Source organism: Ovis aries, chromosome 3 (assembly GCF_016772045.2).
Source record: "Ovis aries strain OAR_USU_Benz2616 breed Rambouillet chromosome 3, ARS-UI_Ramb_v3.0, whole genome shotgun sequence".
Lineage (NCBI taxonomy): Eukaryota > Metazoa > Chordata > Mammalia > Artiodactyla > Bovidae > Ovis > Ovis aries.
In genome coordinates, this window is record NC_056056.1 from 18,057,006 (window position 1) to 18,070,390 (window position 13,385).

A 13,385-nucleotide genomic window follows, 5' to 3' on the forward strand; every position below is an offset into this window, starting at 1 on the left:
GTCAGGTGCCTGCGTGTAGAAGGACACACATGACTGCCTCGAAGCCTGCACAGCGCCAGGAGCAGGGTGACCAGCATGGATGTTCCCTTCCCGACAAGACAAACTCCCCAAATACTTAAAGAGAACTCAATATTCAGAGACCACCAACTTTAATATAAACACTAGGTAGCTTATATTTACTGATTTCCTGCTACGTGCCAGGGGCTGTACACATGTCAATAATATATTCAAGTATCCACAATCACTTAATCCTCGCCACAGCCTTCCAAGGTAGGTTCTAGTGACCATCATCATTTGTGTTTTGTAGGTGCTGGAGAAGACTCTTGAGAGTCCCTTGGACTACAGGATCAAGCCAGTCAATCCTAAAGGAAATCAACCCTGAATACTCACTGATGCTAAAGCTCCAATACTTCGGCCACCAGATGCAAAGAGCTGGCTCATTGGAAAAGACCCTGATGTTGGGAAAGACTGAAGGCAGGAGGAGAAGGGGGCAACAGAGGATGAGATGGTTGGATGGCATCATCTATTCAATAGGCATGAATTTGAGCACACTCCAGGAAATCGCGCGGGACAGGGTAGCGTAGCGTGCTGCAGCCCATGGGGTCACAAAGGGTCGGACATGACTTGGGGACTGAACAAACAGCAAGTGAAGAGATCAAGCTGGAGAGCAGAGAAGAGGCGTGGTTAATATCACCCAGCTGGGAGCGGGTACAGCCTGGGGTCAAGTCCAGCCACTGGGATCTGGCATCTGCACTTTCATTGATGTGCTATTTTTCTTTGTAAGGATTGTGTTTTAATTTTTCAAAGGGTGACATGGGAATGACTCCCAAGGGCATCCAGGGCTCCCACTGTTGGGGAGAGTCACTTCCTGTCAGAGTGCTTCATGGCAGATCACCGAGGCCAGAGGCCAGGGGTCACTCTGCTTCCTCCTCAGGCTCACCCCACTCCCCAGGGCCAGTGTGGCTCAGCCACGCTGGTAAGAGGGGTTTCTGTGGTACCTCTCCAGTACTCCAGACACCACCCTTGCATGCCTCCTGCACGCCCTGAACAGCAGCTCCTTCCTGGGTCAGGGAGAAGGGAAGGGGTCAGGCCACCCCAAGGGAGAGTGGGGGGCAGAGGGATGTCTCCATGCAGGCTGGGGGTTTGGAGTCCTCTCCAGGCCTCAGGCCAGCACCCCTTCTTGTCCCTGTGGCCCATGAGGGAAGGAGAGCGGCTGAACCCCATGCTTTCTGAGGTTCTGAGAAGTGAGAGCTCGTTCTCAGAGCTGGGGCAAGAGCCTCGGGTGGGCAGTCACTTGCTGTGTGACCTTGGGTGAGCCCCTGAGGTTGCTGGTGCTGATAGGAAGTGGTTAGGGTGACGCCCTAAAACCATCCCTTCTGGAAAACAGTCAGCTCAGAGCACCCACCTCAGGGTGACTTGAATGGGCCTCCTCCAGGCAGGACCCCTGAGTCGTGCAGCCCACGTTTCCCTGGTCCCGGTGGTCCTTAGGCTGCTCAGTCATCCCTCCCCTCCTCTCTCATGAACGATGGGGGGCTGTCACCGGTTGGTACAGCCATGGACCACCCCAGTCAGTGTGCATGGAGCCAGGCCTCACCCCATCGCTGTGGCCATGCATGAGCATCTCTTCCCAAATGGGCACTCCGAGATGTCTCGTTGGTACCTTGGAAGCAGCTTGGTGAGAGTATTCACACCACAGAAACAGGCAGACGAGGACTTTGTTTTTGTCTTTCCTTCAGTCAATTGTTAAACATTTGTCAGCATGTGGTTGCCACTCACCAGAGCCCATGAGTGGACAGGCAGAGGGGACCCCACACTGAAGGCCCCATTCCCCTCTCTATGACTCCCAAAGGGACAAGACCCTTTACTACTGCTGGTCGAGGGCGCAGGACCTGCACAGTGGGACACAGGTTCCCCTCCCAGCCCCACGGTGCCATGCAGTCCTAAAGGTATCATCCTAAATGTCTCAGCGCTGACCAAGCAGTCATCTGCCATCTGCAGAAGGAGGTCACCACTAGAAACGGCAAACGAGACAGGGCCTTCCTAGACACTGTTGCTCCAGCAACAATCCGCTGTTGCTTGGGTTTTACCAAGCGTTCTGCAAGTTTTCTTTCTCCTAACTTGCTTTGATCTCCATGAGCTGTTAGAAACCTCCTCCAGAGAAGGGCACTCAAAGTCTGGAAAACCCAGAAACAAAGGGTTGCTGTTCACAGAAGGGCTCGTTAGACTTGCCCGACTCAAGACCCAAAGCCTGAGCTGAATACTCTGAGCTAGTGTGCTCGGTGACTCAGTCGTGTCCGATTCTTTGCAAGCCCGTCGACTGTAGCCCGTGAGTCCTCTCTCCATGGGATTCTCTGGGTAAGATTACCGAAGTGGGTCACCATTTCCTCCTTCAGGGAATCTTTCCAACCCAGGGATCAAACCCACGTCTGCTGGGTCTCCTGAATTGACAGGCGGATTCTTCACCATCAGCACCACCTGGGAAGCCCCTGAGTGGAGTCACCCTCAGGAAAAGCAAAGCCGCTTGTTCCTTCACACTCTTCACGCTCTCGTCCGAGTCATCTGATTCGAGGACTGATTCAGATCCTCTTCCCATTTCTGCTTCATGTCACGTCGTCAATGACCACCTCCAGTTGGTGAGCACAATTAGAAACATACGTCAGTTTCTATAGCAAGACAGCGAGTGATTTTCCTGAGAAGTCAGTTTCAACACTGCCCTCTGGAAGAAGAGTCAGCAAGAGAATCATGAATACTCACCAAGTAAATGTTCGGAGGATGGGATCTGGCCCTCCTAGCTCCTGCCCCTGCCCACACTGGCACTTCCCTGGGTGAGCCCTGCCTCCACCCTCCATGCCCAGAGTCCAGGCACTAGGGTCTTCCCACACACTCAACCTTCAACTTGGCTACAGGTAAATGGCCAGGCCCCCCCACAAACAGAAGCCCCAGGGCTCTCCCCAGACTATCTCCTGAATCAGTTCCCTCATCTACTAATAGCGAATTGCATCCCCTGCTTTGTTTGATTTTAATTTAGTTTTTTAATGGAAAAAGTCACATACACATGTGGTAACAACAAATAAAAGGAGTAAGAAAGGATATACAATAAAAAACTGCGCTACTCTCCTCTCTAAGATCCCATATCTTATTCCCCAGAGGCAATTACTATCACAAGTCCCCTGGAAACTGCCTGTGGAGTTCTTTACATGCAAGGGGCAAACCCTATTTGCTGGCTGACTTGACAGCATTGTTAGACTCTTTCCTTGCTCTTATGCTGCAAAGCCAGATACTCACTTTCCCAGTCTTCCCTGCAGCTGGGGATAAGCAGGTGAGACCCAGTCCTGGACAATGAGATATGGGGGTGAGATGGCCCATGGCGAGGGAGGAGGAGCCAGGGGGCAACTTGGAATCTCTCCATTTCCAGATTAAAAAAAAAAAAAAATACAATGGTATCTGGCACTGACCAGCAGCCCCTTCTTATTCTTTATACTTAGACGTGATCTTCAGAGCCACAGCAGCCGTTCTGGGGCCATGAGGAAACTAGTGTAAGGCTCTAAAGCCAACACCTTTCATGAAGGTGATATGGGAAAGAAGGAAACTGGGCCCCTGACGACCCTGGTAAGCAGCAACCGCTCCCCTTCAGCCGCGGGATTATGTAAGAGAAACAAACATGTGATATGTCCCCACTAGTGTTAGTCCATGCATCCCACAGGCCTGTCTCATGCTTTTCAATATCGCCAGAGTACCCCGCTGTATAGTCTGTATTTCAGATAAACCCTGATCCCCTTCTAATCATGGACATTTCTGTTGCTCCGATTTTATCCCATTACCCACAATGCCTCTGAAAGCATCTTGGTAGGTGGATCTCTATATGCACGTGGACACCCATCTGTGGTCGTTTGTGCAATGGATCCTGTTCTTGCTGCCACTGCCTCCCTTGACTGGACATCCCGAGCCCCTCTTCCTCTCCCAGCCCATCCCCAAGGGTCCACACTCCGGGCCCCCTTTTCCTTCACTCACCCCCCTGCCCAGCCCTGAACCCTGGGACACTCATGGCGTTAGCCAGGGTTCTGAGTTCCCACAACCCAGTGACCCAGTTTGGGTAAATACCTTTAGCTTCCCTCCTCTGGGACAAAGACCCAGGCTTGCTCCAAGCTGGCCCTCCTTCCAGTCCAGCCCCCTTCCACCCCCAACCCTGTTCTAGACCAGAAGAGCGGCAGGCGCCCAGGTCGGCTCCTCCAGCCCTACCCCGGAGCCATTTCTGGAGCCCACCTTCCCCATTGGGTCCTCTCCTGCTCTGGAGAACTGGTCCACGTCAGCGCCCGAGGCCCAGCTCCCACAGGAAGCACCGTGAGCAGCCACACCCCACCCCCAGCCAGGCCCTGGCCCCAGTTTCAGCACCTGTAACCAACCTCAGGAATTCACACCAGAAACCCAACCTCACACCCCAACCCAAATCCCACTCATCAATAGAAGCTGACAAATACCACTGTGGGTGGAAATGGACGCACAGAGATGGGAGAGCAGATAACTAAAAACACTCAAAACACCCATGCGTCTTTGGTACCAGTGACTGCAGACACACTTCACATTCTATCAGATCAGACTGGCTTGCGATCTCCAGCCTGTGTCCAGCCAGCCAAGGAACGCTAAGAGCTGAAACATATTTGAAAGTGGCAGGGGCCAGTGGGGGCTTAACCCAGACACGCTGATAACATTTTTCAGTATAATGTTTTGTGTTCTAGGGCAAAAAGCCATCTTCTTTGATGGGCAGATTTGCAAAGCTGATTCCAATATGAGGCTGGGACTGGCCACAGGCCAGGATCCTGGGCTCCCTGGGCCATGCCTGCTGACCCTTCTCCAGTCCTCCCCCCATCACCCATCCACACCTATCTGGGCCCACAAGGAACATCAGGAAGGGGGGTGGTCTTCCAAGAACAGCAAGTCCAGTGTCCTGATGTTGTAGTTAGGGAAACAGGAGTCAAAAGGTAACAACCACTTAGCAACAGCAGGAGGGGCAGAAGGGACAAGATGCTTGTCTGAGCTTGGCTACGCTGTCTCTACAGCTACACTGGCCTCGAAGGCTTTTTCGAGATACTCAGGGCTGTCTCCCTCCCACAGTCAGAGACTGGAGGCTGGCAGAGGGGAAAGAACTCGTTCTAGCTTACACATCGGGAGAGGAACAGGGCTTGGACATGAACTCAGCCGCCCAGCTCTCCATCCAGGCTCTTTCTGCCGTGGCCCTCTGATGCCACTCCTGGCACCCAAGTGAAAACTGGGGGTCGGAGAGCAAGAGAGAGTGTGTTAAGGAGAGAAATGAGTGGTTATGATTAAAACGAAAATGCAAATAAAACACCCAAAACCATCCAGCAGGTGTTCGTAGGGCCCTGCCTTTCTTCTTAAGTAAGCAAGCACCTGGAAACCAAAACGACAGGGCATTTCAGATAGAGAGAGAGAAGGTACCCTGAAAGAGCTCCCACTGCCCAAAGCTGGATCGTTTGTGAGCAACAGTGTAAGGAGCATGGTACTGGATCATAACCCAAAGCTTAAATATCTCGGAGTCTACACCAGTGTAAATAAAACATACTAAGTGAAGTCCGACAGAGAAATAGCCTATTCCCTTGTATGTGGAATCTAAAAAGAAATGATACAAACAAATGTATTTGGGAAACAGACTCACAGAATTAGAGAACAAACTTACGGTTACCGGGGTGGGGAAGGATGGGAGGAAGAGATGGGTAAGGAGTTTGGGACAGACAGGTACACACTGCTATATATAAAATGGATCACCAACAAGGAGCAACTGGACAGCACAGGGAACTCTGCTCAAAGCCATGTGGCAGCCTGGATAGGCGGGGAGTTCGGGGGAGGACGGCAACATGTGTATGTATGGCTGAGTCGACTTACTTTCTACCTGAAACTGTCACAACCTTGTTAATCTGCTATGCGTGCCTGAGTGCTAAGTTGCTTCAGTCGTGTCCAAGTCTTTGCAACCCCATGGATTGTGGCCCGCCAAGGCTCCTCTGTCCATGGGACTCTCCAGGTAAGAAAATTGAAGCAGGTTGCCACGCCTTCCTCCAGGGATCTTTCTAACCCAGGGATCAAACCTGCGTCTCTCACGTCTCCTACATTGGCAGACAGGTTCTTTACCACTACCACCACCCAGGAATCTGCTATATGCCAATATAAAACAATAAAACTTTAAAAAAAAAAAAAAAAAGATCCATGGCGAATAAATAAATAACTGAAAAAATAATTAATGGGGAGAAACTATTCACCCTGACAGGAGAATCCCACAGACTTCATGTAGATACGCCCCCTGCAAGAGGAGGAGGGGGACCACCTTCTGCCGTGTGTGGGTTCTGCTCTGTGACATGCCTCTGAAGAACACAGTATAGCCAGAGGGGTGACATGACCGTGGAGGAGCCTGGCAGACTCTGCCACCGTCAGCCAGGTGATCAAGCCCAGCGTGGCCGTGATGAGTCATAGGACAGGATGGATACAGACTTCGCCTTTGTGGTCTTCCTTCCAAAACCCATACCCTAGTCTAAGCATGAGAAAAACATCAGCCAAGACCAGAGCACGGGGCTCAACAAAATAACCTGCCCTCAAAACCATCAAGGTCATACACAACAAGGAGAGTCTGAAAAAGTAGCAAAGATCAGAAGAGGCCGAGATGTGACCATTAAATGAAAGGAGGTTTCCTGGGGGGGATCCTGGTACACAAAAAGAACTTGGGGGAAAAAACCCCAACAACCCATAGAATCTCACTGATAGTGAGTGGATGGATGCCGGTGACTTCGTTGAGACAAACGACTACGGCTTTGCCGGCTGCCAACAAGAAGGGGACAGGTGTGGGGGGTGGATTCTCTCTGCACCCTTGCGATTGCTCTGTAAATGCACAGCTCTTCTGAGCGAAAGGCTTATATTCACAGTAAATAATGATGCAGAGATGCCTGGCAATCCTAACAGAAGCTGGGCTTCACTCACCACCCATTCGACAGATTTGGGGATTTGAACGGGCTGGACCACTCCAGCTCAAGTAAACCAGGGTCTCAGAGCCTGGGGCCTGAAACTTGGACGTCCACAAGGTCCCAATGAGTGTCCCGTGCCATTTGGAGGTGAAACCACTCACCAGGATGAGACAGGAATCAAGTCCTAAGGGCTTCCGTGGAGGCACATGGAATTCTAAACAAATACTAGCGTCCTCCACGAACGAGAAAGGGCCGCACTGAACGCATTTCCTCGCCGGCCTGCCAGACCTCTAAAGGTCTCATTGTTGCATCTCCTCCGGCAGCTACCCACCCCCCAGCCCAGGGAGTGCTGGATGGCTGTGGAAATCAGGTGGTGGAGGGGTTCAAATTTCCGCTCAGTGTGAAAATGCAAAGTGACCTGAGCTAGCGAGGAAAAGAGCAGGTGTCCTCTTTCGTCCAGCTGGGGTCACTGTCCCCTAAGGGGCCCCCCAGCTGGCCTTTCCTGCCACACCGAGGTCTTGGACTTGACTGGCTTGAACTCCCAGAGGGGGACCCCAGGAGCACTAACACCACAGCAGGCCCCGGGAAGATCCGGGAAGATCCGAGCTCTGAGCGAAGAGGGGAGCCATTTCGACTGGGGAGGGCTGGCCCCAAGCCAGCAAGTCCCCAGATGCCTTGCAATGCACACCTGAGCGGGGTAAGAGAATAGGTGTGTGTAAACAGTATTTGAAAGAGAAAATAGCTGTACAAATACAGCACTTGTTAACACAGGTGTTTATAGGTGGAATTATTTTTCCAGGGCTGCTGTCTCCCAACCTTCTTTGTAAGTCACAGATCACACCTGCAGGGACTTTCCTATGAAATGAAGCCACAAAGGGGAAATGGATAGTCCGTATCGACTTTACGAAGCAGGAGTCCAGTGATCGGCGGCAGGCCTGGCTCGCTTTCACCCAGTTTCTCCCTTGCTGGAGTTATTTTTTTTTTTAACCTGCTCTAACAGGATCCGGCCTGTTCAGGGCTTCCTGCTAAGCTCTGAAGCTGCCCATGACCACCCGAGGGCAGTCTCAGCGAGACGGAGGCTTCCCCAAGGCCAGCGGGCACTGGTCGCTTCCTCGGCAGTATTATCTTATTCTACTCTCTCTCTCTCCCCCCCGGGGGAAGTCTCATTGTTCCTATCCTGTGGACAGTGAAAACAAAGACACTTGTCCGAAGTCACAGAGTTAATAAGTGGAGGACTCCTGAGCAGACATCACCTCCAATGGGGACTGAGTCCATAGCTGCCAGGACAGGACACCCCTGGGACACGGCTCTCTGGAGAGGCACAGACTCATTCAGCTCAAAAAGTAGTTTATTGGTTTGTTCCTCCTCATAGAAGGAGGGCTTCCTTGGTGGCTCAGACAGTAAAGAAACTGCCTGCAATGCAGAAGTCCCAGGTTCAATGCCTGTGTAGGGAAGATCCCCCTGGAGAAGGGAATGGCAACCCACCCCAGTATTCTTGCCCAGAGAATTCCAAGGACAGACGAGCCTGGCGGGCTACAGTCCATGGGGTCACAAAGAGTCAGACAGGACTGAGCAACTAACATACTTTCATAGAAGAAGGCAGCGCTGTAAGGCAGCTATGGGTTTACAAAGCATTAGAAGCATTAAAAGACCAAACCCGGGTCTCCTGCAGTGTAGGCAGACGCTTTACCTTCCAAGCTACCAGGGAAGCCAAAAGTTACGGAAGAGAAACTTAATACCACCCAATGGCACACTCAAAAACGGTGAAGTGAAGTGAAGTCGTGTCCGAGTCTAACTTAAAACTGAGAACATCCTATTCTGCATGAAAACCTAACCCAAAGGAGGTGAGTTTGGTTTTCAGTGAATCTGTCTGTTTCTGGTAACACCCGGTTTTTGTATCTGCGCCCAGCTCTGTCCCCTGGAAAGACCGCCTCTTAGAGGAGCCTCTTATTCATGCAGATGTCAAGTGAGAATTTCCCCACTGTTGGGGGGAAGCCCTCAAAGGTGAAACAGCCCAAATGCAGATGGTTCGGAGTGAGGTGTGAAGGGCTCCAGTTCCCAGTCTCAAAGGCCGGGAAGGGTGAGGAGGGAAGTGGGAGAGGGGCTGGGGGTGGCGGCCGCAGCACACTTGGCTTGGAGGAAGGAGGGCAGCCCTGGGTGCAGGATGACGGGCGTAAGGCAAGTGAGCGGCAAGGGGACCGGGAGCAGCAGCAGCCGCGGTGCGGGCCCTCCCCCAGCCCTGCCGTCCGTGGAACGTGGCAGCTCTGAGGACCCTGGGAGGGCTCTCTCTCTCTTGGAAAGGGACAGGGAGGAAAGAGTGGGCCAGCAGACCCTGTGGCCAGCTGACCCTGACCAGAGGCCACTGGTGGGAAAGCCCATGGGGCGGCCTGGCCGGAGGTGCCCGGGGCTGAACGGGAGGGGCTGGGGAGGCCTGGGAAAGGCTGTGTCTCCCACAAGCACCCAGACGGGGTTCAGACAGTGCTGGTGGGACTCAGGATGTGTGATCCCCGTGGCGAGGGAGGAACTGGGCTCCTTTGCCATTAGTAGCTTTTGATGTCACTGCATCTGCAAATCAGGGGAAACTTTATTACTCATTAAACTTTATTACCTGGTTTTAGCAGCAAGGGCTTCCCTTGTGGCTCAGCTGGTAAAGAATCCGCCTGCAATGTGGGGCGCCTGGGTTCGATCCCTGGGTTGGGAAGATCCCCTGGAGAAGGGAGAGGCTACCCACTCCAATGTTCTGGCCTAGAGAATTCCATCGACTGTATAGTCCATGGAGTCACAAAGAGCAGGACACGACCGAGAGACTTTCACTTTCACTTCGGCAGCAAAGCCCTTTGACTCGCCTTAAGGAAAGAGGAGGCTTCTGGAAACTTTACGAACCATCACTCTGCTCCAATCTCCCTCTTTGACCTCTACTCCCAGGCCAACTCCATTTCACAGATGAAGAAACAGAGAGTCAGAGAAACAGGAGCTTTCACAAGTGGCCCTGGTCCTGGAAGTCTGTCTGGGGCTAAGTCCAGCAATTCTGGTTTCTACTGCGGCTCTTTCATCCTCTGTGACACTCTCCCAGAAAAAGGAGGGAGCCTGGCCTTCCCTGCAGAGTCCTCCGGCATCCTCCCTGGACCATCTCCACCCTGGCCTCTTCTTCTGCCTGCAGATGGTGCCAAGGAGGACCAGCACACGGGCCTGAGCACCCGCTGGAGGCCAGTGGCTGGTCTCGCCTGACACTTGCCAAAGAGACAGAGAGAGAAAGAACACCAACGGAGGTTTTCAAAAGTCACCACCGAGAAGCTGAAAGATTTTCCATTTGAATCTATGACAAGTCTCGAAAAGATGGGGATGATACCTCACAGTCTTTGTTTTACACCATTCTAATGAAGATGACCTCATAGGATAATTACAGACCCGCTCCTCCATCACTTGGAAAAACTGGGATGCTGGGCCATGCTCTCCGCCCACCACACTGGAAGCTCCAGGCTTCACGCTGACACCTGCACCTCAGTGGCCTCTTAAAGGCGACCAGAGTCAAGGGCATCCAGCGGGCATCTCAGTCGTCTCAAACACTAAGCTGATGTTTAGTGAACCCCATGGGCCAAGAAGGGGGTCATTTAAAAAATGGATTTTCATCACCGCTAGCACTATTCCTCTTATCTCTGTCAGTGGAGGGGCTGCCACCATTGTGCAAAATACATGCGCGTGCACACACACACACACAGGGGCAGTCTTCAGATGTGAATGCCCAGTGTCCACCTTTAAACAGAGACCGCACACTAGGCGGCATCATCTGACCCTTTTCTCCAGTGCTGGTTGGAGCAGCCTGGGTTCCCTGTGGATGCTTGTTCAGCCATGATCACCTGGAACTCCAGCATCTTCTGGGGCTTGTCATGTGTGAACCATCTATGACTCTCTGGTCCTGAGGGAGAATCTCTCCTGAGCTGCCTGACTGGGAAGACCGCCTCCCGTCCCTTCCACCTGGGGCTGCGGCCTGCACACCAGCCACAGCCCAGAGGTGCCCCCAGGAACAAATGAGCCATTCCTGATAGTTTACGGTGAACGAAGTCGGATTTGTGATCACCCAAGAAGAAGATTTTTGGGGGCGTCCCTGGTGGCTCAGCTGGTAAAGAATCCGCCTGCAACATGGGACACCTGGGTTCGATCCCTGGGTTAGGACGATCTCCTGGAGAAGGGAAAGGCTACCCACTCCAGTATTCTGGCCTGGAGAATTCCATGGACTGTATAGTCCAAGGGATCACAAAGAGTCGGACACAACTGAGTGACTTTCATTCATTATAAGAAGAAGATTTAGCTTCGGGACCAGGGACCATGCTCGATCACTCAAGAGCTTTTGTATAGCAGAGTTTCATTGAAGTGTAAAAAGGACAAAGAAAGCTTCTGAAGTAGATATCAAAAGGGGCATGCTAGTCTTAGCAAGGGAACTATATACATTTCAGTTGGTTATTAACAATAAATCAAAAGAATGTCTCAAGGTTGTAAAGCTCTCACCAGACCTACTCCCACAATTTACATTTTAAGATGACAGAATTAGAACGAACAATAGCAAGATCTTACCAGACCCACTCCCATAATATACATTTTAAGATAACAGGATTAGTCGGAAGATTCTCAAGAAGGAGAAACATGTCCTCAAGCAGGATACATTGTTATATAATCCTTGCTGCTGCTGCTAAGTCGCTTCAGTCGTGTCTGATTCTGCGACCCCATAGAGGGACGAGGCTCCGCCCCCGCCCCGGGATTCTCCAGGCAAGAACACTGGAGTGGGTTGCCATTTCCTTCTCCAATGCATGAAAGTGAAAAGTGAAAGTGAAGACGCTCAGTTGTGTCCGACTCTTCGCAACCCCATGGACTGCAGCCTACCAGGCTCCTCCATCCATGGAATTTTCCAGGCAAGAGTACTGGAGTGGGTTGCCATTGCCTTCTAGAGTTACACTATTACAACCATTTATCATATATCAAACTACACATTCGATCAACTGCTTTAAGTCTAGTCATTATTTCCATTGAAGGCTCAGTCACATACTTGGTAATACAAGAAATAATAATCTTGTGAAACAAGCAAAATACAAACGGTATAGTTAATAACATTAGTGGAATTAACAGTAAGTATTTTAGCCATGAGCCTCCCACACCATTTTTTTTTTAAAGATTATCAAGACTAGGGAATGGGTCACTTAGAGCAGAAATCTGATTTTTCATGTGGTTCAAATGTATTACATTAAGGGACTTATCAGGTACAAAAATATAGCATTCAGTTTGAATTACAGCACAGATATCTCCCCGAGATGCTCTAAGGTATCAAGGGTCTTACAGTTGTGTAGCACTGCCTTTCTCATCATAGAGATCTCAGAATTCAATTGGCTAGTAGCCCGGTTACTATCATTTAAAGCTTATGAAAGTTGTCAAGGCTTAAATATGGGCAATTACATCCTCCAACCCCATTGAAGGTGCACACACGCACACACACACACACACACACACACACACACACACACAAGCTGCTAAATGGTCATACCAGTAGAATACAGATCTTTGACCCATTGGGATCATACCAATGGCTGATTGGGGTTACCTGTAATTTGTTAACATGTATGACCTTAAATTCATGGGAATCCCAGGCTACATCTTCGTATCATTCCTGTAGATGTCAAGGCCATAAATTAGTGCCACAAATCCACTGAGTTCCATACCAATCACTCTCTCTAAGAGTAATAACAGGCATAGTTCATAAAGCACCCAGCCTTGTCTCATAATTACCAGGTTGATCATTTTTAGTATGATTTAACCATTCCCAACATAGAGGAGACTTTAAACTTAAATGACCATAGCCTGGTGTTAACCATGTAGATCTTCCTCATAATTGTAGAAGTTTCCTTTTAATAGATGAGAAGTTAATTTTTTATTAAGACTTAGCTCATCACTCCAATTGAGTTTAAATGACCCTAAGAGAAAACTTAAATCTATGGCCAGCCCCAGAGCAGGTATTTTTAATTGGCCAGGTGAGATGATCCCATCTAGAATTATTATGAATAGATAGAACAGGACTGAACACTCATCTAAAACAAATTTCCTAGGGGGTATCCAATCAGAGCCCTAAAGAACAGAAATCCACCAAGGTAACCCAGAAGTAATAGTAATAATATAATCCTTAGTACACAGTTTAAGCCGAGTTGTTTTGTTGTATAATCAACTCTGAGCTTAAAGAAAAAAAAGTTTGTTCTTTTCTCCTTCTTGAGAGCTCCAGACCCCTTTCTCCTCCTTGGGGACCCCGGACTTCTTATCAACCTGCCTAGGAATTGAATCTCTCACTCCCTGGGCGACAACCATCTCTCCCGCATTTCAGGGTCGAGGGCAGCTCACTCCAATTTACCCATTTTTTTGTATCTCTGGGTACCGACTTCT